At 43.7% G+C, this 25,981-nt stretch overlaps 1 protein-coding gene across 5 annotated transcripts in view; it reads left to right on the forward strand.

Annotated features, from left to right (window-relative positions):
- Positions 1-4,524: 4,524 nt before the first annotated feature.
- The window catches only part of RAB27A (RAB27A, member RAS oncogene family), a 93,803-nt gene continuing 72,346 nt past the window's right edge, over positions 4,525-25,981 (forward strand). The window contains exons 1-2 of one of the 5 annotated variants that reach the window (XM_073653007.1): positions 4,525-4,649; positions 20,173-20,280. The gene's annotated coding sequence lies outside the window, so the exon portion shown is untranslated. Of the gene's footprint in view, positions 4,712-20,169; positions 20,281-22,359; positions 22,461-25,981 lie in introns of those variants that run through there. The other 4 variants (XM_073653006.1, XM_073653008.1, XM_073653011.1 and 1 more) reach the window with 4 other exon arrangements.

A 25,981-nucleotide genomic window follows, 5' to 3' on the forward strand; every position in this document is an offset into this window, starting at 1 on the left:
CCCACACCGTCAGGGTCGGTCTGCTTAATGGCTCTCAGGGCCTCTTGTAGGTTTAGTGCATAGTCCCTTATACTCTCATGTGCTCGTTGCTTACACCCATAGAATCTAAGCTTAATCTCGGCTGAGGTGCGGGTATCAAAGGTGTCCCTCAGCCGGGTTAGTATCCCTGCAACAGTCCTCCCCCCAGGTGGCCAGGACTTTACCTCCCTTTGGGCTGCCCCGGTTAATTGGGCCACCAGGATGCTCACTTTTTGCTCTTCTGTGAGGGGATACACCTGGAAGAGGCTATCCAGCTTTTCTCTAAAGTCATGCAAGGTATGTGACTCCCCTGAGTACTGGGGTAGCCAGGCCGCTCCCGGGATATAGGGCATGGTGAAAGGCATGACTGCAGCAGCGGTGGCGCTGGCGGGGGCTGAGGCAGTGAAGCTCTCCTCCGTATCCGACATCTTCCTCCCCCCTAGTGGACCGTGGCCTACCTTGCGATGATCCTCTTCCGTAGGCCGCGGCTCCGCAGTGGATCGTCAGGGTTGAGGACCTTCCGTCGCGCTCCTGTGACGTCGGCGTCTGCTGGGCTCCTTCCAGGACCTTACGCAACGTCCGGACGTGAGGCGGGGCTTCAGTTCTCGCGCGCTTTCGGAGTCCACGCCCCTCTTCTTCCCGCGCGGCGTCTTCAAGATGGCGTCCAACGGCGGGAAAACTCCACGGATGGCGGGAAGAAGGCAGAAGATGGCGCCGGATGGCGGGAAAACTTCGCGGATGGCGGGAAGAAGGTAGAAGATGGCGCCGGATGGCGGGAAACCTCCACGGATGGCGGGAATCTTCACCACTGGTAAGTTTGAACAGTCTTTTTCAGGCACGCAGTACCCGGTGGTTGCGGGCACGAGATCCTGCCGACTACGCCAAAAGTTGACGCACCCCTGGGCCTGTGTCGCACAGCGTTGCGCATGCAGGAGCTTACCCGGAGCCGGATCTGTTGAGGGTTGTAGTCTCGTGGCGGTGACCCGGTCCGTGCCCAGGGAGTCAGACTAAGTGGCGTTGTATTAGCGGTAGATGTTGGACGACTACGCCACCCGTTGAATGCAGCGAAGGAGCTGCCGCTGCAGGGCAGACCGCTGAGGCCGGTGGTAGGATTGTGCAGCGTGATAGTATCACCCCCAACGGGAGGGGTATGGCCTTAGGGCAGCCGACATGGATGATGGGGGTAGCAGGAATCACTCAGAGACGATGCGGTGTAGTTCAGGGTCTTTACTGGTCATAAAGATAGACCCTCCCGGAATACTGGCTAGCGATCGGGGCCTGGTCAGTCCTTGAGCAGATGGGATCTCCCCTGGCCAGGCGGAGTTGTAGGCCTCCCAAACTGACTGTACTCTTCTGGCTACCTTGCTAGAGGCGGGTATAAGTAGCCCACGTCCCTGAGTGTACCGTGTGGTGCTCACCCGTATGGCCGGTGACTCAGGGCCTTCTAGTGGCGTCCGCTCCACGACGGCGGTGCTGGTCCCACGCGTGTGACCGTGCCTTCGGGTTTCTTGGCCAGAGGACCTGAAATCCCCTGCCGGGCGGTTTCTGCTGCTGGGTAAAGATTAGTCCCCACAGCCTCGGACTCCGGGTCCGGTGATAGCTTCTCAGTCAGGGCGAGCTCTGCAGCTGCCAGCCCCTGACTCCTTATAGCACTGCTCCCACAGAGCTCCTGATGTTCTTCTCCTATATCTGCTTCTCTTCTCTGTCTCTACATCTTCTCTACTCACTAACCCTGACTCAGCCCTAGGTTTACATAGGGGAACTTCTTCCCCCCCCAGGACTGTGCAGGAGGTGTGGCATGCATAGGATCCCTGACCAAGAGACCTCCCACCTGCTCTCAGACGTAATATCTCTATCACTGTGGCAACCAGACCCCTGGGGTGTCACATTGGTAGGAGGGAAAATTTGGAAAATTGGCAGTGTATCAAATACTTATTTTCCCCACTGTATGAAAAACGCAAGACATAATTTACGTTAAGCATTATTGACACGATTGGTGTCTTCAGGGGTAGGATCGCAGCTGCACAATCAACTACTCTTACAATTAAATACAGGTGCATCTCACTAAATTAGAATATCATCAAAAAGTAGCCCCGACCAAGTATTGAGTGCATTTACTGAACATACATTTCAGTAGGCCAACATTTCAGATTTTAAAACATTTTTCAAGCTGTTGTTATAAAGTATTCTAATTTACTGAGATAATGACTTTTGTGTTTTCATTGGCTTTAAGCCATAATCATCAACATTAACAGAAATAAACACTTGAAATAGATCCCTCTGTTTGTAATGACTCTATATAATACATGAGATTCACTTTTTGTATTGAAGAACTGAAATAAATTAACTTTTTGATGATACTTTCATTTTGTGAGACGCGCATGTATGTCACCACAGTGTGCTGTCCTCTTTCCCTGTGATGCAAGCAATGTGATCCAGAACACGTCTCCAGAATTCTCTCTTAGTTTTATATACTTCTGAGGACATCCACATGTTGTCATATATATGACGCCTTTCGTTTTGCAATTAGCAAATTCTCGATTGCTGTAGGTCTTCTGTGTAGAGGCACTTCAAAATTATTTACTGCTTTCAAAGGCTTTGCAACCTTCACATGTAAAGGTACCAGTACTTTTGTTAGTCAACCAATTAGTCTCAACTTTAGGTTCTACAAAGTGACCGTGAACCAGATGGTCCTTGAGGTTCTTGCCTATATCCCAGAGATCACTCAGTATCTCACGGACTTTCCTGCTCTGATTGTAATAGGTACCAACAAGATGGCTAATGTTATTAACCTCTTTCTTTTTTTTGGGTATTAGTAGAGAATTGCGATTTTGAGTGAGGGCATATCTATATGCATCGCCAACTACTTTTCTGGGGTATCCCTTTTGGAGAAAACTAGTCTTTAGATCTTGTAACAATACGCAAACAATTTCTCCTCAATCTTAAATATTGGCCTTCAGGGATCCTCCTACGTAAAGGCTCCGGGTGATGACTTTCCCAGGAAAGCAGTCTGTTTGTCAAAATTAGGTTTCCGAAACTAGGTAGTTTCCAATAGACCACTTGATATAGTACTTATTGTAATGTTGAGAAAATTGATCCTTTCTCTCTGAATCTCGCTGGTGAAGAATAAACTAATTTGGTTGCAATTCAGTATCTCTACAAACTCTGTAAATTTAATCTTGGTGTCCATCCATAGAATGAAGACATCATCAATATAACTCACCCATAGCAAGATGGATGAGGTATATTGTTCCATGACTTCAATAAATACCACCCTATCCTCCCACCACCTAAGATAAAGGTTGGCGAAGCAGGGCATGTACGGGCTTCCCATGGCGGTCCCAAGCTGTTGATGGTAAAAGTGGCCACCAAAAGTGAAAACACACTTGGTCAGAATAAAACGAAGTAGCAAAATCACAAACTGATTGTGTTCAGCAAACTGCGTGCCTCTGGTTTGAAGGTAATATCGTACAGCCTCATAACCACAGTCATGGGGAATCAGAGGAGTTAAATGCTAGCACCGATCGTGGGCGCAACTTCAGGGTGTCAGCTCTCATACAGAGCTGACACCCGCATTTGATTGTGAGCCCGTGTGATCGTGAGGATTTATATGTACGGCGGTTTGCGGGAACGCAGGTCCCACAGCCCATCCATATACGGCGAATATCGGGAAGGGAATAAATAACATAGGATTCTTAGTAACACTGTTTTGATCAAAAATAGCATAAAAGCCAACCCAGGACAGCAAGGTGACCCTAATTGGGAGGGTCCTACACTGTCTAATATTAAACCTTAGCATGTGTCAAAAGTGACCAGTGTGAATAAGGGCAGACAAAGGACTGGGTCCTGAACTCTGGACACCTCAGCCTTGGGAAGCTTTTTAAATGTAATGTCCTGCTCAAGGTGGGGAGGCGACACCCTCACTTGCACAAAAATGCAAAAATCCAAGAAAAAACACACATTGAGCTGGAATTTGAGTTGGTATACATGCAACATATAAACGCATGTTCACATTGACCCCTATGGGATTACAGAGCGTTGCACTCAGCATTTTTCGGCAGCCCCATTGAGAATGAATGGAGCGGTGGTCCGGAGTCCAACTTGTTGCCGAATTTTTATTCCAGGTACAAAAGGAAGCATTCTACCCATCACTGACCCCACTAGCAGGAATTAGCCCCTTAAGGCAGTTTGCTCTGCCGCTTGCATTTATATTTGGGATCTGTATTAATTTTGGGGTCTGATCCACCATTTGTCGCTCATATCTCCTGAGCTCGGGGGTCTCCTATATGAATGGCTGGGGCAGAAAGACAAACATCTCGGATATCATCTCCCTTCCCAAAACGTGCACAATCTCAGCCATTCTGCACTTCCACCAATAGGGATGACGGCACAACTTCCATCGTCCAACCACGGTCTGCCGACTACTCCATAGATGTGATACTACCTCCGTGTGGGGGCGGGGCCTGACACCTCACCGGGCGGGGCTGGTACATCCGTGGGCGGAACGGCATACCTTTGTAGGCGGGGCCTGACACTAAGTGGGCGGGGCTGTCTACCGCTATGGGCGGGGCTGATAGCGGCTCGGGAAGTGATGTGCTCCGGGCAATGCGCTCAGCTGCGACCCAAATAAGGCAAGTGCGCGGTGCGGTGCCCGGGATGTGGACGGCGCTGACGGGGGCTCCGGAGGTCGCAGGTGGGAGCGCAATGGCCGGGACACTGTGCTAGTGGTAACAGGCAGTGCGGGGGGCTGGAAACTATATTACTGCTGCAGAGTGCCTGTAATGGAGGCACTACAAGTCCCAGCGCGCTGCACAGCACTGCTCTATGTGTTCTGTGGACGCTGAGGGTCAGCACCTGCCCCTTAGACTCACTATGTGCCTGCTTGGTGTTTAGGCTGCAGGGGGCTCTCCTCCTAGTTACCGGCCAGTGCCCTCACTGATGGCAGTGCTCTGTATCTCCTACATGGGGCAGCCTGGTGTCTGGGGGAGGGGGCAGCCTGGTGTCCGGGGGGGGGGGGGGGGCTGCCTGGTGTCTGGGGGAGGGGGCTGCCTGGTGTCCGGGGGGGGGGGGGCTGCCTGGTGTCCGGGGGGGGGCTGCCTGGTGTCCGGGGGGGGGGGGCTGCCTGGTGTCCGGGGGAAGGGGGCAGCCTGGTGTCCAGGGGGGGGGGGGGGCAGCCTGGTGTCCAGGGGGGAGGGGGGGGGGCAGCCTGGTGTCCAGGGGGGAGGGGGGGGGGCAGCCTGGTGTCCGGGGGGGGGGGGGGGGGGCTGCCTGGTGTCCGGGCCGGCTTCCTTCTGTATGGACGATGTGCTGTTCATACGCTCAGGCTTTTGCTCGTCTTATCTACTTCATGTTTCCAGTATGTTCACATGTTGCGTTTTTTTCTGTAAAAACCGCAGCTTTTTCCTGCCCCAGCAAAGTGAATGAAGTTGCTGTCATCTCGGCAGGTGCTTGGTTTGCTCCTTGCAGGTCTGAAGCAGTTTCACGTCTGCAGGATGTCAGTTCCTTCAGCGATTTTGCAGCATTTTCACCTATTCTAAAGGGAAAAAACCTCACACAGCATTAAACACATCGGTTTTTCCTGCCAAAAGACCCGTTCTTAATACCGAGACGTCTGCCGCTAATACCTAATGTGTACAGCGTCTTTGGGGTATGTGCAAGATGGGAGACGTGAGCGGACCGTCCTTCAGGGGTTCTCCTCTCAGAAGATACTATACGAGTCATTGGGAAGACGCCATGGAGCCTTTTTGTGCATTTTGCCAGCGTTTTTGTTTGGAAAGCTGTGAGCGGTCTCTTCTTGGTGAATGTAGTTAAAGAAATGACTGGAAAACGCCGGTAAAAGACACCAGAATAAAACACCCAGGGAATAAAAAAAAGGCGCCTCAGGAAAAATAAACTCCAGCATTTCCTGAAGCTCTGGACGACATGGCGGCTCTGGTCATTCTCACACTCTGTAGAGCTGGGATTGGCTGTATGGAATAGTCGGGCGTCTCGTGAGTCGGATGGTGCGGATCACAATGTGTCCCCTCTGCCCATCACTAGACGTGGCGCTGTAATATGTGTTGTCCCAGACTAATGACAATGTCCTAACGAAATCTCAGACTTGTGTGTTTTTGGTCAGGAAAACCCATTCAAGTCTATGGGTCCGTGAAAAGTACGGAGAGCACGCGGATGACGACAGTGAGCAGTCCGTGTGCCGTCTGCCTGAAAAAAGCGGCTCAAGTGCCCCAGAAAATGAACATAATGACGGCATTACTGTGCACATGCTCCGTCTTATGTGACACGTTTTAACCACTTCAGGGTTTGTCACATCTGTTCATCCCCTTCATGGTGTACATGCTCATTCTTCTGGTGGCTTCTGCCGGGAAGCCGCCAGCTCTCTGTACTTCAAAGTAGGCCGCCGCTAGGACAGCAGCAAAGCTACGTCTCAAAAACACCTGCTGGCATTTTCCTCAAGTTTCTTTGCCAAGGAAGATTCGGTGGCTGGGCACTCATCCAATTGTACGGGTTTGCAAAAAAAATTGGATGCCATAGGAGCCACAGTACAGCATCCGACTTTTACATATGCATTTCAGTTCTGTAACATGGGAAACTGTAAATGGTCTTGTAAATTAATACCTGTTGCTGTAAAAAAACAGATTGCACATGGCCTGTATGCTGATAAGTTAGAAAAGAATCATCTGAGTTTTCCAGATGAAAATCTGACTTGTATATTTTTTTTTTTAGACTGTTGTGTTAACCTACCCTCAGGATGAGTGCACACTGTGCCTAAAGTATATGTTGGGAGCTTTAACCAATGTATACCTTAACATTCCTGTATGCTCCATTCCTTTTAGCTAGGCAGCGGCCAAAAAAGTATTCTTTGTTTTGTTTTAGTAATTTTAGAGCAAAAACAATCTAGCATCAGCCACTGTGGTGTAATTTGATGCATTTCCAGACTATCTAGTCTAAAGCCCCCAATATGTATTAGATGGCTGTCGGATGTACAATGGTTCCATCCCATACACAAGAGTCCTGAGAGCCATATACCAGATGGACAGTCCAAGATCGGACATTCCAAATCAATATTTCACCCAACAATAAATTGTCCGGGACCGCCATATACATTTTAACGCTGGTCAAACACATTTATATCGGCGGGTTCAACCAACATTAATCTAATGTTTATGGGGGTGGGAGTAAATTTACAGTGTTCATTTTTTTATTCATTTTTTTTTCCCCATAAGTTTGTTTATATAGAACTTGAAAAAAATATATTTTCATTATAGGACACACCACCAAATTGTAATAAAAAAAAAAAAAAAAAAAAACTTGTGTATTTTTTTTTTTATTTTTTTTATTTTATAACAAACGTTTAAAATTTCTGAAAAAATAGTGCGGGACCTATAGAATACACTGAGGTTCCTGCTGTTCTTTACATACAGTAAGCAGCATTTGCTCATATGGAGCCTGGCCGGAAAGAAAAGGCTGGAGCTGCCCAGATGGCCCAAGGCAATAGAGTGGAAGCAGGCATATATAAGGCCACCGGGGCAGTGGCTTGGTCTTTTCTTCCTATCTTGGTAATTAGGGTCCTTGAAGTTGGTTTTAAATTGGTATGGGAGTGTCCACAGGACATGGATCCTTCGGTTACATGTGGTTTTGGGGTCTGTTGATTTGTGGGACTTACGTCAAATGGATGTCGAGTCCCGGATGTGGCGGTTTTAAACCGTTTGCACCCTCCACACACGGTTCGGGTGGGGGGCGGGGGTTGGTGGTGGACGGCTGGGAGCAAGTGGAATTGTGGCATTGGGATCACCGGACCCTTCTTAGCTTCAAGGACCTTAACGCATCTTTATGTGTGATATACGCTTCTTAACTATGCGTTAATAAAGTCCACTGCGGCCAATTGCACCCAAGCCATGGTGTCTGTCGTTTTTGGGGGGTAAGGAGGGAGATGACCGACACACCTCAGATTGACGATACCAATGTCAAGTAAACAGAGCTGAGCTTGCTCCTTGTATTCCTGATCAATCTATTGCTCCCAGGTCTGAGGAGCCACAGGCCGGATTACATTCTTACATCATGGCTGGCACCTCAGGTTGTAATTTAATGTCTCCATTTAATTGTCTGGAGAATATACTTGGGTGTTTTGCTGTATGCTGATCCAGGATATATTGGGCAAGGTGCTTGGTCTTCACTCTAAATCGTGCTCCTTGTCATATTGCAGAATAATGGGTCAGTTGTGTTGCCATAGATCCCGGATTCATAAAGAATTTGTAGCCTTTCCTTTGATTTGCACATTTCCTGTGTTGTCCACTGCTGAACCTTTGGTAGCATTAGGAATATCATTAAAATGAGTAAAGTGTTTAGGATCGCCCATACTATATCTGTACAGTGACTAAGAAGTGTTAGATTGGGTAAGCTATTTCAGTAAATTATGGGGCTCCCTTGTACGTCTTCGTATTATAGAAACACTTGCCTTGTAACTATACTGCCTTGCGTCATCTCACCTTTGAATTCACGCGTCACTTTTGGTGCAGTTTTTTAGGCAAAGCGAGAAGTAGATCTAAAAGAAAAACCATCAGGAAGGCTTTAAGGAAATTTGTCACCAGGTGTTTGCTGCCTCATTGGAGAGCAGCATAGTGTAGGGTCAGAGACCCTGATTTTAGTGATGTCACTTACTGGGCTTCTTGCTGAAGTTTTCATAAAATCACTGTTTTATCTGCTGCAGTTCTGCAAGTATTTTTAATAATAAGCTCTGTAACTGTTCTGCATCATTGACAGCTTTCTGTGTACACTGTGCATAGGCAGAAAGTTGCTGATTGTGGTTATACAGAGTTCATGAGTATGGGTGACTACATAATAGGTTTACTAGTCCTCTAGTGATAACATCCTGCTGAAATCACTGTTTTATCAAAACTACAGCAAGTGGCGCCCAGTAAGTGACATATCTTAGGAATTGGGGTCTCTGGCTCTACATTATGCTGCACCCATGTAAGATAACAAAAACCTGCTGACAGACTCCTTAGGGGGCTGAAAGAGGGGCGGACACCGACTGAAGAGGGCCCCTGTGCAAGAACAGTATGGGCTCTTTGTAGTCCAGTAGCTCATCATATTGCACAATTCCACCTGCTTTGGAGATAGAAGTGGCTCCCTACCTCTTGGGCTTCTGCACAGGCTGTACCAATGGTACGTCCGCCCCTGACTTAAAGGATGCTAAATGCATGATTGCTGGACACCTCCGCTCAAACCACCGTAATCACAAGAACACGGATCCCATGACCCCTATTCCTCCTCTGAGTGACTGCCTGGAGTAGTGGTCACACATTGGAAACTGACAAGCGCTGCTCCTAAATGCGGACCATTTTGAAGATTGTCCACTCAAAAAAAAACAAAAAAAAAAACAAAAAAAAAACTGCGAGAGCCACCTGTCCACTATTAGGCTTATTCATAAGTAGCGGATTTGTTGCTTTTTGGTTTTTTTTTTGCATGGGCTTGTTCCTGCAGTCTGTGCATGGATATGTGCGAGACCTATTCATATAATCATGTCCTCGCTGCGGCCAAAGCCAACCTGTCATGCCAATCAGTGTTGTGCAAGTGCAGCTAAAAGATTAATGGTCATGCTGCAACTACTTAGCTTCACAACTGCACCGCTGCTGTAAATTTAAAGTCCATGCTGATCTATATAGTGGCATAATTCAGTCTCAATGAGTGAACTTAGCCTAAAGGTGACACCACACAGTGTGCCTGGTTCACGTGGCCGAAACCCCTTACGGTATGTGCCCACGATCAGGAGTCGCTGCAGAATAGCAGCACCTCTTCTGCTCTCATTATTCAAATGAGCGGCCGTGATTTTTTTTTTTTTTTTTTCACATTTGAACTTTCCTCATTGATGCACGTCTATGGGGAAAGTCCACATGCGGACCCACAAGAGAAATTGACGTGCTGCGGGTCTGAAAGACGCACCGCGTGTCAGTTTCCGCGGGTGCTCTGCAGGTGCATAGACGCATAGTGGACATCTAGAAATCCCATCCACTATGCTGTAACATCTGGCCGCTGCGGGTTTGATGCTGCATAACACGCAGCGTCAAACCCACAGCATTTCCTGATCGTGGGCACATACCCTTAGGTGTAGGTTATGTTCACACAGTTGTATAGATTTTTTTTTTTAATAAAGGCAGATAAAATTGATAAGGTTTTCAAACAGAAACCCCTTCAGGAAACGCCCTTTTTTTTATTTTTATTTTTTTTACTTTTTTGGGGGTAATTTGCAGGTGCTTGGCAGGTGCTTTTTTATGTCTATTAAACTGTCTTTTTTAAGGCAGAAATTATCACAAAACACTCAAAAAGATATGCAGGCATCTTCAGAGTTTTTTTTTTTTTTTTAATCTATTTTGGCAATTGGCATTTTTAGAAGCTTCAAACTGTTAAAACCCGCTGAAACCTGAACATATGGGCAGCATGTTGTTTTTACAAAGGAATAGGAAGAGGTACCGGGGTGCTTCTTCTGGTGTTTGTTTTGAATGGACCTGTTCCAAACTCGACTAAAAAAAAAAAAACCACAACAAAAAAAAACATTGTGTGATTATAACGCAAGAGTGGAAACACAAGATTTTCAAGAATCCTCACACACCAACAAAATGTGGGTGTGGTAGCAGGGCGATGGGGTGCTTGTTTTTTTCTGTGTGTGCTTCTTGCCAGTATTTGCCATCTTGGGTAGGGTTTTGTCCTCGTGGGCCAACCACACCATGTTGTGTTACCTTTAGGTTCACGCCACACATTGAGACTAAATAATGACTATATGTAGATCCGCATCAAATTTACTGCAGTTGTGAAGCTAAGTTACTGCGTCACCATTATCAATGTTTTAGCTGCACTTGCACAACACTGATCGGCATGACGGCTTGGTTTGGCTGCAGCGAGGATAGCACTGGGGACATAATTATACAAACAGTTATACAGATATCCATGCACAGGCTGCAGAAACAAGCCCATGTGCAACCAATTTTTGATTTGCAAGACATTATTATGCAATAAATCTGCTACTTATAAATATTCCCAATAGTGGGCAGGTGGCTAAGTCACTATTCAGGTCCTCCAGGTTCATCCATTTATAGCTACTGTTTTTCTAGACATCAAATCCTGTTCTCTGAAATTCCCTTTCCCGTTGGTGTTTGGTTGGGCAAGAAAACAAATTTTAATTTGCTTTCTGAAACTTATTTAACCTGTTGTGGATGAACATTTCACTGAATGGAGTAGTTTTTGTTTTGTGTTTTTTTTTTTTTTTTGTAGAACATGTTTTGTTCATGCCTTGTATTTGGAGACACAGCTGGATTTTACCTATTATTTCTGTTCTTTTCCATCCTAATAGGAAGTAATTATTTATTTCCTCCTGAGACCTATTTTTCTGAGCAATTAGCAATGGATGACTGTGGTTCTGTACCTAGCTGCATTGTGCATCAGTGCCGCTAGATCCCATTACACTTCTAGCATTATTTATTTGTTCCTACAACACTCAGTTTCTGAGATATGGCCCCCTCTTCCATGTGTGTAAATCTAGTCTCTTTATCCAACTGTGTATGGTTCTCAAGATGATGCCGCCATAGAAAAGAGGTAAGGATCTGGGCTAACAAGGCTAGTTTTACATGCATGGAAGAATGAGTCACATTTCTGGACAGGGAAGGAAATCAAAGAAATGCAAGGCCAGATTTAGGAGGATGGAGGCACTTACACCAGATGAGAGAAAAAAAAAAGATGCGGTGTGGATCCCATACTAGAAACCCACAACAACTTACTATATAACACGTTGCTGGGGTTTTGAAAACGCCATCACCATATAGGGAAAATTTTAAAAAGTAAAAAAATTGAAACTAAATAAGCATGCTTTAAATTTAATGTAAATTGGTGGAACTGGTGGTCAATCTACAGCATTGTCTTAAAGTAACATTCTGATTTTGCTGCAAGATTTGCAGCTCTTTGATTTTGCCGCATGTGACCTGGCCCTAATATACTACTGCTGCATTTGTCTTTGCCAAGTACATCCACTTTTATTGGAGGAAAGATGGATTATTATGGCATTTCCCTTATTATTATTACTTATTCAGCACATCTCCACAAAAGTGCTCAGTCAAGCTGTTGGGTTCAACTATGTGTAATGTGTTTTTCACATTATTTGTGATTTTTATCCTATGCAATTGTTTTAATGCTCCTAGAAATTAGCTAAGGGTTCTTGATGTATGAAAATGAAAAACCATCCTTGTTCTTTTGGATTTAGATTTAACAACTGCTGTTATAGCTTATTCATGAAGAGTTAAAATCCAGGTACAGGCGACCCCCTGTATAGACTCTGAACCTGAGTTCTACGAGACTAGGTAATACATGTGCAATTCTTCTACGGGGAAGGCCAAAATCTGAAAGCTGAAAAGCACAGACACTAAGCATTTTAATTGCTTGTAAAATAACTAAATTTTCCCTCCCCATCCCAATCACCTTTAAAATCAATTTTTTGCTTGTTAAATTAATCTTTTTTTTGTTATTACTTTTGTACTTACCCTATGGCCGACTTCCCATGTCCATGAAACACGGTCTAAGTATGGACTGTGACTGCGATTTCTGGACTGACCGCGGGTCTCCTTAACCAAATTCAACAGCCTCCTAGACAAATCTGAATAAAACAACAATTCACCTTTTTCAATATGATAGCCATTCTCTTATTGATGCTCTTCCCTTTTAAAGCAAACCGGTCATCAGGATTTTGCTCAGTAAACTACAGGCAGTGTGATATTGGGGCTGCTGCACTGATTAATATGATAACTGAGGTGAAAAAATCAGTATTGTGTAATCAATGTTTTCAGTTTTGAGTTAATGATATGCCCGTGCTCTGGGGCGGGAATGTAGGCAGGGTCTTTCCTTGGTGCTCTAGGCCAGATCAGCAAGAAAACACCTGCCCACCCCGAAGCACAAGTATGTTCCTCATTATACAGACAGAGACAGATAGGGGTGGCCTGTATGCATATATTTTCTTGCTGATCTGTGATCTGGCATAGAGAACCAGGATAAGACCCTGCCTACAGTCCCGCCCAGGAGCATGAGCATATCATTAACTCAAAACTGAAAACACTGCGTACGCAAGAACCACAAGACGGATTTCTTCACCTCAGGTATCATATTAATCAGTGCAGCAGCCCCAACATGACACTGCCTGTAGTTTACAGAGCAAAATCCTGCTGACAGGTTTGCTTTAAGGCATCATTGTCCCACAGTGCCACCTTAAATAGGAGCTGTACTTTCTATAGTATAGGCGATTTATAATATTTTATATTAAAAATCTTATCATAGAAATCAGCTTCCTTCACACTTCCCCCTCACACCTGCCTCCTGAACTCATCATCCACTCTGGATTAAAAAACAGCTCAACTCAGTCTTCCTGAAGGCAAGACAGACTGCCAGCACACTGAGGTGTCAGGTTACACCTCCTATTATATTTTATGATGGGGGAGGAATGAGAAGCAGGTGAGAAAATGTGGAGTCGCAGATACCGACAGATTGAGATGAGCTTTCTAACAAGTATTTTACCTCACCATAGAGCTGGATTCACATCTGCATGGATCAGTACTGTTGTGTATTGTCCTTCATGCTGCTTCTGTCTGTGTTCTTATTAAAAAAATAAAAAAATAAAATTAGTAATCCCTCGCTGTGGGCTGTGATGTGTATGGGAGACATAGCAGTTAGCCTCTTCACTAGTCTCCTCCCACCAGCTCAGTCTTTTGCAAATTTTGAGGTAGAGATTTTAAGAGATCTTCTCGCCGGTCTTGGTGAGGTGGCGTGGCGGAGTCAGATGCTCCTAATTTGCACGTCTTCATTAATCAGGAGCATCTTACGAGTGGCATGCACCTTCGTAAGCCACACCAGAAATCTTAGTCCAGTGAGGGACTGGATTGAGATTTCTGGCAATGGGAACAGCTTGTTAGGAGTTAGACTAGCTGTGCCGCGTTGTGCCCCTGTCTTGTCCAACCTCTGCCCGTTTTGGTGGAGTTAGGAGAAACTGTGCTGAAAATGCCAAGTCGCAACATTTTTGCACAACTCTGAGTTGCGCCAAAATTTTGCATGCGTTCAAGCAATTTACGCCAGAATTCTGGTGAAATTGCTTTGATTAATCGGGGCCATAGTGTGCAGAGGGGAAAACTGGTGAAAATGCAGGATACAAGTCGTTTAATGGCCAGAAATTGTGTTATTCCTCATGTCCACACAGGACGGCTTCTTCTTAGATATTACCTGAACGTTTAGGTCCCTTTTTAAGGGATTGATCTTGAATATATAAATCTAGCTCAGTAGTCGGCATCCTCCCTCTGCGACGCTCTGTGGTCCCCCAATTCGTGCAGCTCTGTTCAGTGTTTACACCGGTTACTACTGGAGTTTATAGCACCTGATCGGTCGGTGTGAGGGGTACACAAACCGTGATGCCCTCTGCTCCTTTTTTCATGCACATGTGAAATAAGATAAAATGAGGCCAGACAAGCATTTATTGTGATGCAGATTATGCAGATGTAGGGCCGGCTCCTGACTAATAGGCTTATTCTGTTATCTATTTTGTAACCGTGAAGCATTGACTGCAAATTGCTTAAAAATGAACAAATCTGATGTTCCATCAGCGTTGTGAGGTGGCTTCGAGCCTCGTATTTTATCACTTCAAACCGCCTGTGGCGTAACAGGAAGCTGTGACACTGAAGGGACAAGCGTGTGCTTGATTGTGACAAAGTGGCTGCAGCAAATGAGCTATTAAACTTGTCTCTCGCTGCAGACTTCCTTGTGCTGACAAGAAGGGGTTCTTAACAAATTGTAGGATTTCCTGAGCAATAAGTGAAGAACTTTCTTTGTTCCTTTCCTTTTAGAATTGAGAACATTTGAAAGTCTTATATACCTGTTTTTGAAAAAGATGGCGTATATTCTTTCATTAGTTAACGTATAGATATGTAAGGCAGTTGGTAAGCAAAGATTCCAAAGAATGACATGTCGGCATGGGTGGGGAATTTAAAAACAAACTCCTCATGTGGTGGACATACCCTACATACAACCTATGTTATTTTAACCATTTGAAGCCTATAGGCTAAATCCAAACTGAGGTTTTCTCTTGAGTCCCTTCTCCAGCGCCAACTCTTTCAGCAGCTGCCCCTGGTGATTGTTCATAGGCTGCAGTGCTGATGGCAGAACTAGAAAGATATGAGCCGCTTAGTCCAGTGATGGCTGCTGCGGGCTCATGCAGTGTTATTGTGACTTCGCCACTTCAACCTGTACAGAATTACTGTGAGCAGCGTCCGAAAGCCAGTACTGGAGTAGAGGCCAATAAGTAAACCTATAGACAGGCTGCTGAGATGATGAATTTCATAGATGACTATAAATGTCTGAGGCACAAGAAAAGTGGCCAGTGATACACAATTGTAGGGCAAGAGGTCTATAAGCTGCTCTGTTGTCTGTGTTCTCCCATGATGGCCCGCTTTCTTCCTTTGTTTGCCCATGATGGCCCGCTTTCTTCCTTTGTTTGCCCATGATGGCCCGCTTTCTTCCTTTGTTTGCCCATGATGGCCCGCTTTCTTCCTTTGTTTGCCCATGATGGCCCGCTTTCTTCCTTTGTTTGCCCATGATGGCCCGCTTTCTTCCTTTGTTTGCCCATGATGGCCCGCTTTCTTCCTTTGTTTGCCCATGATGGCCCGCTTTCTTCTTGCCCATGATGGCCCGCTTTCTTCCTTTGTTTGCCCATGATGGCCCGCTTTCTTCCTTTGTTTGCCCATGATGGCCCGCTTTCTTCCTTTGTTTGCCCATGATGGCCCGCTTTCTTCCTTTGTTTGCCCATGATGGCCCGCTTTCTTCCTTTGTTTGCCCATGATGGCCCGCTTTCTTCCTTTGTTTGCCCATGATGGCCCGCTTTCTTCCTTTTTAGGACAATACACCTATTAATACTGAATGGGAAACCACAACCTCTGCTTTTAGCGCTTCTAAAATTAGTTTTATTTTAGTTAACTCTTGTCCAAAGTGTTCAGCGCTAAAATATTAGAGGTTGTCCTCCCCTTACTTTTGTATTTAAAAGAAGTCCTTTCCTAGCAGTGCCTCCTGTTGTTTGTTTGTTTGTTTGTTTGTTTTTTGTTTTTTTTTGCCAATCCTTGCTTCCTTTTCACAGCCAGTGATTGACTCCAGGGGTCACAAGCCCATATTACCAGGATTGGATGCACAGAGTCTGAACCTCTCTGTAGCCTCTCTACATTGTTGGTGCAAATCTGTTCCCACATCCCATGCTATTGGCCAAGAACTGTGGTTTGTAGCTTGCTAAGGGAGGGGGGGAGCCACCTCTTACCTGCTGTCATTCCTGGCTCTTCTGTTTCGCTAGCTTGGTGTAACATCGCATGTGCGTCATGCTGCAACGATGATGTTGTGCCAGGCTGGCTAATCAAAAGAGGAGCTGTGGATGATAGGGCATAAAAATTAATATAGTCTCTATTCATAAGCTGGACTTTAATTCAGAAAATTACCATCTGAAATGTTCTTTAAGCTTGTAAGTATCCTTAGAAAATCTCTGCGGTCAGTCTTTACAGTCATCAATGCCTTGCCTCAATGTTGGTATTGATTTAGCTTGAGAAGATGGTTTTGGCATAGTCTCTTCCCATGCCTCATCTTCTTTGTTCAGTCATGTTTTCTAATCCTTCTCGCATTCAATAAAAAAAAAACAACCCCACAGAGAACAGAACAGTAACAACTTATAATAAATAAGACGAGGCCTCTGTGCACTGAACACCATGTCTTACGATTACACCACATGAGATCACATTGACCTGGAGAACTGGGATCATCTCTGACATGGACACAGCTCGTGCAGCTCTTCAGGCTTTATTACTGTCAATCATTTCAAAAGATCTGGAGGATCATAGGTTATCATCATATTTATGGAATTATGCTAGTAGGTGGTTTTATTATGTAATATTACACATTGCAGAATTTTGACTAGTATTGCAAAAAAAAATTTTGGAAAGTGTAAGTTTTATAGCAAACAGGTCACCAGAGTTCATGATACAAGTTGCATACATTATTAAAGAGATATCTCAGATCTGTTGAGGCTGGCATACTTGCTATGAAAATTTGACAGATTGGCTGTATAATCCTGATATTAATATGAGCATTTTATAAGTCCAGCTATTGAGTGAGAGATCTCATAAGGCCAATTTATTCAGTGTCTGTGCACCTAGTGTGACTGACATTTGCCGCTTGTACTGAGCAGTGTGAGATCAGCAGCAGGAAGGAGATACACTGGGGAGCTGTCAGTCTAAACTTCCTCGGTCCGCTCATCCCTAATTATAAGTATTTGGTATGAGCATCACATATTCTTGGCCATGTTATGTGTATATTAGAGAATCCTGTTATATTGTGCTTTTTTATTTTAAATGGCACTACTCATTTCAACAAATTTTGCATAAATCAAGGAAATATATAATACCAGTCAAAAGTTTGGACACACCTGTTCATGCAATGGTTCTTATTGGAATGTGCACGTTCAGACTGAAGGCAGGAAACCTCCAATTCATTACAGTACATTCCCCAATTGACTCCGATGACCACTTCACACACCCTTGGCATCCTCTCAAACCGATTCATCAGGTAGCCACCTGGAATGGCTTTCCAAGAGTTTTGAAGGAGTTGCTAGAGGTACTGAGCTCTTGTTAGCTGTACAAACCATCTCCATTGAATTGTGGTCTGGTGATTGTGGAGGCTGTGTCATTTGACACACTACTCCATCCCTCTCCTCCTTGGTTACATAGCCTTACATGGTCTAGAGGTGAGTTTTGGCCATTTGTCCTATTTTAACACAAATGATTGAATCTGGAATAAATCAACAATTTGACCAGCAAACCACACCACACACCTCCCCTCAAAGCTTCACAGTGGGTATCAAAAACATGGGAACCTTCTGCTCAACTTTTCTGTGTTTCACAGAGACATGCTGACTGGTACGAAAAGTATGAATTTTTGACGACTCAGACTACAGTGCATATTTCCAGCGATTTTTCTGTCCAGTCCTTGTGTTACTTAGCCCAAGCAAGTCTCTTTTGGTTGCAGTCCCCAGTAGTGGTTTATTTGCAGAATTTTGACTGCAAGGCTATGTTCACACATCATGGTTTTTTCAGCGTTCATGTTCTGCAAAACTTGATCTTTTGCCAGGAGTTTGTTCAGGATTTTTGTTGGTGTTTTCTTGCTTTTTTTTTTTTTTGTGCTTTTTTTTTCAGCGTCTTTCACTGTCCTTTTGTCTGTTATGCATGTACATAAAGTTCAGTGGAAAAAAAAAAATCTCATTCTGAATTAGGCACAAAAAATGCTGAAAACTTGACACCTGCGTTTCTGGTGCATTTTTTTCACCACCCATTAATTCCAATGGGTGAAAAAATGCTGAAAGAAGTGACCTACTCTATTTTGCAAAAAAAACATGTAAAGCACAAAATCCTAAATGGGGAAAAAAAATGTGTGCATGAGATTTCTGGAATCTCATAGACTTTATAGGCAGTTATCTGAGGTGTTGTCAGTTTTCTGTGGGTGGTAACTCTGATGAACTTATCCTCTGCAGCAGAGCTAATTCTTTGTCTTCCTTTTTTGGGGGCTGTGATTTGATTTTTATGACTACACCTGAGGATACTTTCAAGATGCTAGCAGTTTTAACAATTGACTGACTTTCATGACCTTTTATATCTCAAAGTAATGATGGACTGTCATTTCTTTTTACTTAGCTGAGTGATGCCATAATTTGCATAGAACAGTTGTGCAAAAGTGCTCAGCACTTTGTTACCCCTGTATTTTGTGACGGCACTACTGCAAACACTTGGTTGCACATACTTGCTGAAGACCGGTAAATCTACAAATGAACTCTTGATGAGACCTACCTCGTTCATTAGAAGCCATGGCAGGTGACTGTCTAACGCTGCTTGAGTAAATATCAAGTGTGTGCAAAGTTGTCATCAGAGTAAAACAAGGGCACTAAAGAAATCTTTTTTTTTAACACATTCTGGTTTCTTTACACTTAGTTTCCATATGTGTTTATTTTCTGTGGTTTTGCTGAATTTTCAACTTGAACATTTTAATTTTTTTTTTTGCGAAAAACCACTGCATGAACAGATGTGTCAAAACTTTACATCAATTCTGTATCTTATTAAGAAATATCTTTTCCTCCACTTCTGATTGACTTTTCATAAAGGGGAGCAAAGTGAAAAAGCCAGAGATATATACTGTATTTTATTTCAACCAAGAGCTGGATTCCCATCTACACTGCTCAGTACTGCATTGTCTGTTCCTCTATAGTGCTGCTGCTTTTTGAATAAGTGCAACATAGAGAACGTAGAACAGCAATCCCTCATGTCTGTGTGCTGTGTATAGAAGAACTCATAGCAGCTAGTTTTTACTTTCTACCCACAAACTTAATTTTCATTTTTTTTTATGTAGAGAGCCTGTAGAGGAGAAAACTTATGAAAAATGCAGGCTGTCATATAATGGCCAGAAATGGTGTTTCTTACTGTATGTACACACGATTGCTTATTCTGAAATAATAGGTAGGCTTTAATTGGGTTGTCCAGGACTAACCCTAATATAGGTAGTCTCTGAGATGGTGGGGTCCAACACGTGGCACTCCCACCAGTCAGCTGACATTCTCTCCAGCAGATGCTGAACATTGCAGATCCATACATTTAATGTCTGCTGCAGACTATTGCAGATTCAGCTGTGCATGTGAGTGAAAGGCTTGGGTTCCTACGCTTCCAGCATTTTATATCTTTTTTAAATCTGTGACATAAAGTATGAAGTATATAACAGGAAGCTGAAACCAGAGACTACAGTCTATAACGCGTGCCTTACATGTGTGCTCTCATCAAATAAAGAATATAATAAGTATTTTCATAATCCCTGTAACCATGAGTCCAATTTGCTGTTGAACTTGTGCTTTGTTAGTGCAGCCATTTCTTAAGGATCTGTGTTGCTAAGCTTGTCAAAAGAAAATCATTTGATCAGTCAGCAAGACCACATGACAACCAGCTGAGAGGAATTAGATGGTCTTTGCAATGAGAATGCCATTGTGAGCGGCGAACACTTCTTGCAGACACTGGCATCAGATGGTCTTTATATGATGTGATTTTCTTTTTTTGTTACCAGCAGCAGAGTTACCGTTTTTGGCTTCTGATATGTGACTTGAATAAGGACTTGTGAGCAGCATCGAGTATTTGATCCTCAAGGCAGAAAAACAAGTAATTTCCTTCCAGGAAGGTACAGTATGTATGGCACCCTTCTACTTTTGTACATTTATTTTCTGAACTTCTACAGGAATCGTGCTGCACTTTCAGACTGACCCCTGAGATCAGCCATGTGACTTTATTTAGTATAGTCATGGAATAAAGTAGTGTTAAGGAATTATTTTCTGGAGTTGTTGTGCACATGTCAAAACCATACTTCTCTAATTATAATTCTTTCTCTTGTCAATCATAATAATCATCCAATATTGGCCTTTTTTTCCTTATTAAGCAACTCATTATAGCACTTTTATAGAAAATAATTCCTGGATAATAAACCCTCCACTAGATGCACTTTAAATATGTTTCACTGTTCTTTTTAACAAGTTATGTCAATGTGATTACATCACACATGACATCATCAAAAAGACTACATGTCACAGACTCCTAGAAGCAACCTTCTGTAGGGACTTTAGTATAGTTATTAATGTGTTCCTCACTGAAAATAAGAGTATGTAGTATAATTCTGGAGTTCTTTGTACTATTGAACTGGGCCAGCCATATAGTTAAAGGGGTTGTCAGGGCTTGGGACAAAAGTCTGCATTTACTATGTGACTGCAGACAACCAAATCGTGAGTGTGCGATGCGCATGCTGTCACAATTTATTGGTATTTTCAATGCAACCAGGCGTTATGTGATTTTACATGCTTGTGGTCACATGCTGACTAGAAGCTCTCGACTTCTCTCAATAGAAGAGAATTGACAGAAGCCAAATGAGTCTAGTCGGCACATGAGCACAAGCAAATGAAATGCACTTGGTCACGTGACCGCCCGGGAATAGCGGGGCATTGTGACGACATGTGGCAGCATTTCCAGTCACATAGAATGACTGCAGTCTTTTTTTCCCAAGCTCGGACAACTTCTTTAAAGAAATACAGACTTCCTTTCATGTTGTACTTTTTATTTTTTACTATATATTTATTAAGAATGAACTCTCACACCTCTCCACCAAACGGCTTAGAGCTAAATTGATACATTTAAAAACATTGATGTATATTTTCTACTTGTTTGATTGTCTTCAATATGTGTATAAGTGTTTGTTTGGTCATTAGCAAATTGTTTCTTGGAGAACGCACTAGTTGGCACAGTGATTTAAGAATCTGCAGAATGTGTGCTGCCACATGATCATTATGGACAGTTGAATTCAGTTTAACAACCAGTCTCTTGTCTGTTTTTATCTTTTATTTATTTAAATCACATTTTTTGTCTGTGGTTTCAAATAATTTCATGACTCTGCCTCTGTCTCATGCTGCCATCTCACCACTGTCACTTGTGTGGAGAGGTCACTACTTATCACAAGATTCACTGCCTCCTTTCCTACTTCACATCTTCCCAATTCGCCCACCTGACTACTGTTGAATGAAGTCAAGTGTGTTTTTTTTTTCTCAAAATAGCATCCCATATCTCTTATCTCCTTGCACCCTTTCTATATGACATGGAGAAGTGGAGTAACTACAGACTCTCCTGAATAGTAAAGTTTTGAGTGTAATTTGGCCTTAAAGTGGTATTTTGACAAGTTGCAAGGTGAGAAGCCGTAAATACTTCTACCATGCAATGGTGTTCATAGAAACTCCACCTATTAAACGGTTTATGGCATATTTAATGGTTATTATTTGAAATGTTATCCACTGGCATACCTTACTAAAGGTTTTCATATGTATTAGACACAATTCCTTCAAACCTGTCTATTTCAGCTGGAATGGATGTCTTGTGTGTAGGGGATCGTTCCAGCTGTTCCTCAATGCCAGATAATGGGGGGGGGGAGAGAGAATCGGGCATTTTGTATTTCAAATGTCCAAAGTTTGTTCCAGATGGAAATGAGATGGGCAGAAGCTTAAAATCCCTCTGCCTAGTTTACATATCACATGTACGAGTAGAACAATATATATAGTAGTAGTAGAACATTTTATATAACGTATAGTAGAACAAGGCACACCTGAATGAAGGTGCACAAGTAATCCAATATATGAAGAACTTGACACTCAAGTATAATGCGAGAAAATAATTTTAATTGCAATCCACAGTAAAATATATATGACGTTTCATTCTATTCTAGACCACCTTCAGACAAACATTGCCCATAGAATAGGTGATACAAAAAGATGTTGAAAACTTGTATGAAGTGCAGCGCGAGGTGATGGTGGAATCCCACTGCAGGTATAGCGCCTATGCTAGTCCATTACTGATTGCTTTTTTCTTCCCTCAAAATCAGCCAGTCAGCTGGGCATCTAAAGCCAGTTTTATAATTCCTTGAAACACGAAACCGTGCTTGGAACGCAACACTCAACTTGACCGCCTGGTCTCCTGTCCTGAGCTTACGGTTTCCTAGCCATACACGAAACAGTCGGCTCATGTGAGAAGACTCTGGACTGAGTTTTGTGATTTAGAGCATATCTGATGTTGGTAACAGGTCTAAAGCATAGAGCTGTTGCTCCTGCCTACACCTTTCCCCTGCCCCCCATTTTTTCGACCATACATGTCAAACTCTGGCCCATGGGCCAAATCTGGCTTGCAGGGTGGTTTTATTTGGCCCTCGACACCAGAACCACCATCCCTATTTGGGCCCATTGTGCTGTGTGGGGGCCCATTATTCTCTATACTGGTTGGCCCTCTGTGTTTGAGTTTGACATCCCTGTTTTAGATGAATGCTTAATTTGGCAAATTTAAATGGCGAGAGAGGGATTCGAGCAGTGATTATCTGCTGGGAGAACAGAAGGATCGAGTGCTAAAATTCATAAAAACCAATCCAGCTTCCACTGACATCTGAGAAAGGCGAGTAGGGAGGTCCCCATGGTCATAAGGTGGTTAGCCGATATCACAGAGATCAGCGGGTTCGCAAACTTTTTTTATGTGTTTGAGGCTTTAAGTGAAATAACCTACTATGAGCTCGTATTTGATCATCCTGTATGTTTTAGGCGTTCCTGCTGAAGGGAGGCACATCAGTGTAATGGCAATTACTGCTCTGACAAACACAGTCCTTGGCAAGCTGCTTATCTGAGGACAAGCTGAACCAATCATAAAAATGTTAGTGTTAAGTGGGAAAATGTCATGTGCTGCTACAAACGTAGCTTCATCTCGTCAAGATAGATGGAAAATTATTTGTCACACACACATTTTAGTGTAGAGTACAACATTTTGTTTTCTTGAAGTATTTTTGCTAAAGGGACAAACAATATGAAATAGGGTATTCTCCCAAAATTTGAAAATTTAACTTCATTTAGAATATTAGTAAATCATTAGCTGAAGTCGGTTAATTTCTAATATTTCTGTAACAAACTTCTCTTTAGTTGTAGAGGATATTTTTTTGTAAAAGATACATCAGTGACTGGTTCGGAGACTTCCTAATTTCACACTTTACTACCATCAAAACCTGTAATTTGGATCTTTTTCAACTTCATGTCCCCAAAAAAACAGGTACAAGTTCAAAAAGATCTCTGTAAGGGTATGTGCACACGATGCGTATTTGAAGTGAATTTCCTGAGCGTTTTTTCCTCTCCCTGGCAGAAAAAAACGCATGCGTTTTTGACGCGTTTTTACATGCATTTTTTTGAAGCGGCTTTTGAGCATCAAGGAATGATTTTTGGAGCTAAATAAAGTTATTTGGTGGGACATTGCTTAAGCCCTTGGATTACCATAAAACTGGGGTTAGTATATTGGTTCATTTAATTTATTAAAGAATGGGTCTGTTGTATTTCAAATAAAGTGTTTACACTGTCTGTGTGTTTCTTTACTTTGTTTGGTCATGAAAAGGTCTGATTGACACCTTGACATCACCAAACAAAAGAGCTGGGTGTCAGCTAGTCCCATTCACCCAGTCTTCATTAGCATTTCTATTCATGTAATTTATGCGACTGCTATGGGCTGTTTTTTTTTTCCTCTGAGAAGGTGCCATTAGGCAAGCATTTCCCTGGCCATAATTAACATCTCACAGCTGGTTCGTTAGCCGCTATGTCCCCCGAACAGCACTCAGCAGTGATTTGGACACAACGTATTTGTTGCGCCCAAAACGCGGTGTTCTAATGCTGCACTTTTGTTGTCGGTACATGTGAATCCATCACACATAATGACACTTCAATCTGATAAAATCTGCAGCACAGACTAGCATGTCCGCTACAGAAATTGACCTGCTGCGGGTGAGTTTGGGTACATGGCCACTGTTGCTGCAGGTTTGATGCTGCGTGTTTATACAGCGTCAATCCCGCAGCGTCCAGATGTTACAGTATAGTGGATGGGATCTCTAGAAATCCCACGTCCACTATGTGTGCATCAGAGGCTGCTGATCACCCGTGGACACTGACATGCGGCACGTCTTTCAGGACTGCAGCATGTCAAATTCTCGTGCGGAGTCGCTATTCTCCGCAACAGAAATTTGACCACTAGAAAGTATTGAATGCGGTAAAGCCGCATGGTTCAGTGAACATATTTGGATTTACCTGCGTTCAATAAAATGCAACGTTTTGGACGCAGCAAAAATTTGCGTCCAAGGCGCTGCTACATCTGAATTATGAGCACAGAGCTTAAAATAAAAAAAAGTAAAAAAACCGTGGGCTCCTGCGTCATTTTTATAAACAGCCGAGGGAAAGCCGACCGCTGGGGGCTGAGATTAGTAACTGCGGAAGGGACCATTAGCCAACAATGTTCCATGGCTATTAATATCGGCCCACAGCTGTTTGTTTAGCCTTTACTGGCTAGATTACAGGGGGACCCCAAATCTGGTGCTTAGCCTCCGCTCTTCCCACTGCCCTGTAGCGGTGGCGAGTGGGGTAATGGGGTTGGGGTTCACGTCAGCCTTTTATTGGCGGCTGATGTGAAGCCCAGATTAGTAATGGAGGGTGTCTATAAGACGCCCCCATTACTAACCACGTGGTAAAATGGTTCCCGCTTTTTCAATAAAAGACACGGCCAGAATAAAGTATTTGAATGAAATAAAACACACACTGTTCTACAATTATTATTTTTTTTATTACACGCCTCCGCGAAGCCCTTGATCTCCTGAAAAAAAAAACTTAAAAACAAACAATATTCCTCACCTGTCCGCCGTCAACGACTCAATCCACGTAATCCAAGGTACCACGACGATCTGGGTCACTTTAATAGCTGTGACATCAGAAATCACTGATGTCACAGCTGTAGAATACAGCACTGTAAACTGACAGGGGTGTAAAATCACCCCCTGTCAGTATACAGTGCTGCAGGAGGTCACTGGGGTTCATCAGCTGAAGATCAGCTAATAAGCCCCGGTGAGTTAGAGACCGAGGGAACATTCTTGTGAATGTCCCCACGGTCAGCTGATCGGTCATGAGACCGATCAGCTGATTACCGCCGTCGGCAATCAGCTGATGATCACGTGACCATCAGCTGATTGCTGCCGACACTGGTCACCTGATGGTCAGGTGACATCACCGGAGAGACATCGCTGCCTGAGGCCGCTGGACAGGTGATTATGAAGTTTTTTTCTTTTATTTTTACTGCTGCTTCTCCCATCCACGCTGCTCTCGCTGTTATCAGCCAGAGCAGCGGTCGGATGAGTCGTAGCAGCCTCCTCTCCCGACCCGGGTACCAGCCGCGGCGTGATTCCGGCGAAATTTTGCGCCTATTGATTTATATTGAAACGCAGCAAATCCACATGTATAGATATTATATATGTGGATTTGCTGCGATTTCAATGAAAGTCAATG

This window comes from Phyllobates terribilis, unplaced genomic scaffold (assembly GCF_046119375.1).
Source record: "Phyllobates terribilis strain yellow unplaced genomic scaffold, ASM4611937v1 Scaffold_11__3_contigs__length_659146591, whole genome shotgun sequence".
In the NCBI taxonomy this organism is placed as follows: domain Eukaryota; kingdom Metazoa; phylum Chordata; class Amphibia; order Anura; family Dendrobatidae; genus Phyllobates; species Phyllobates terribilis.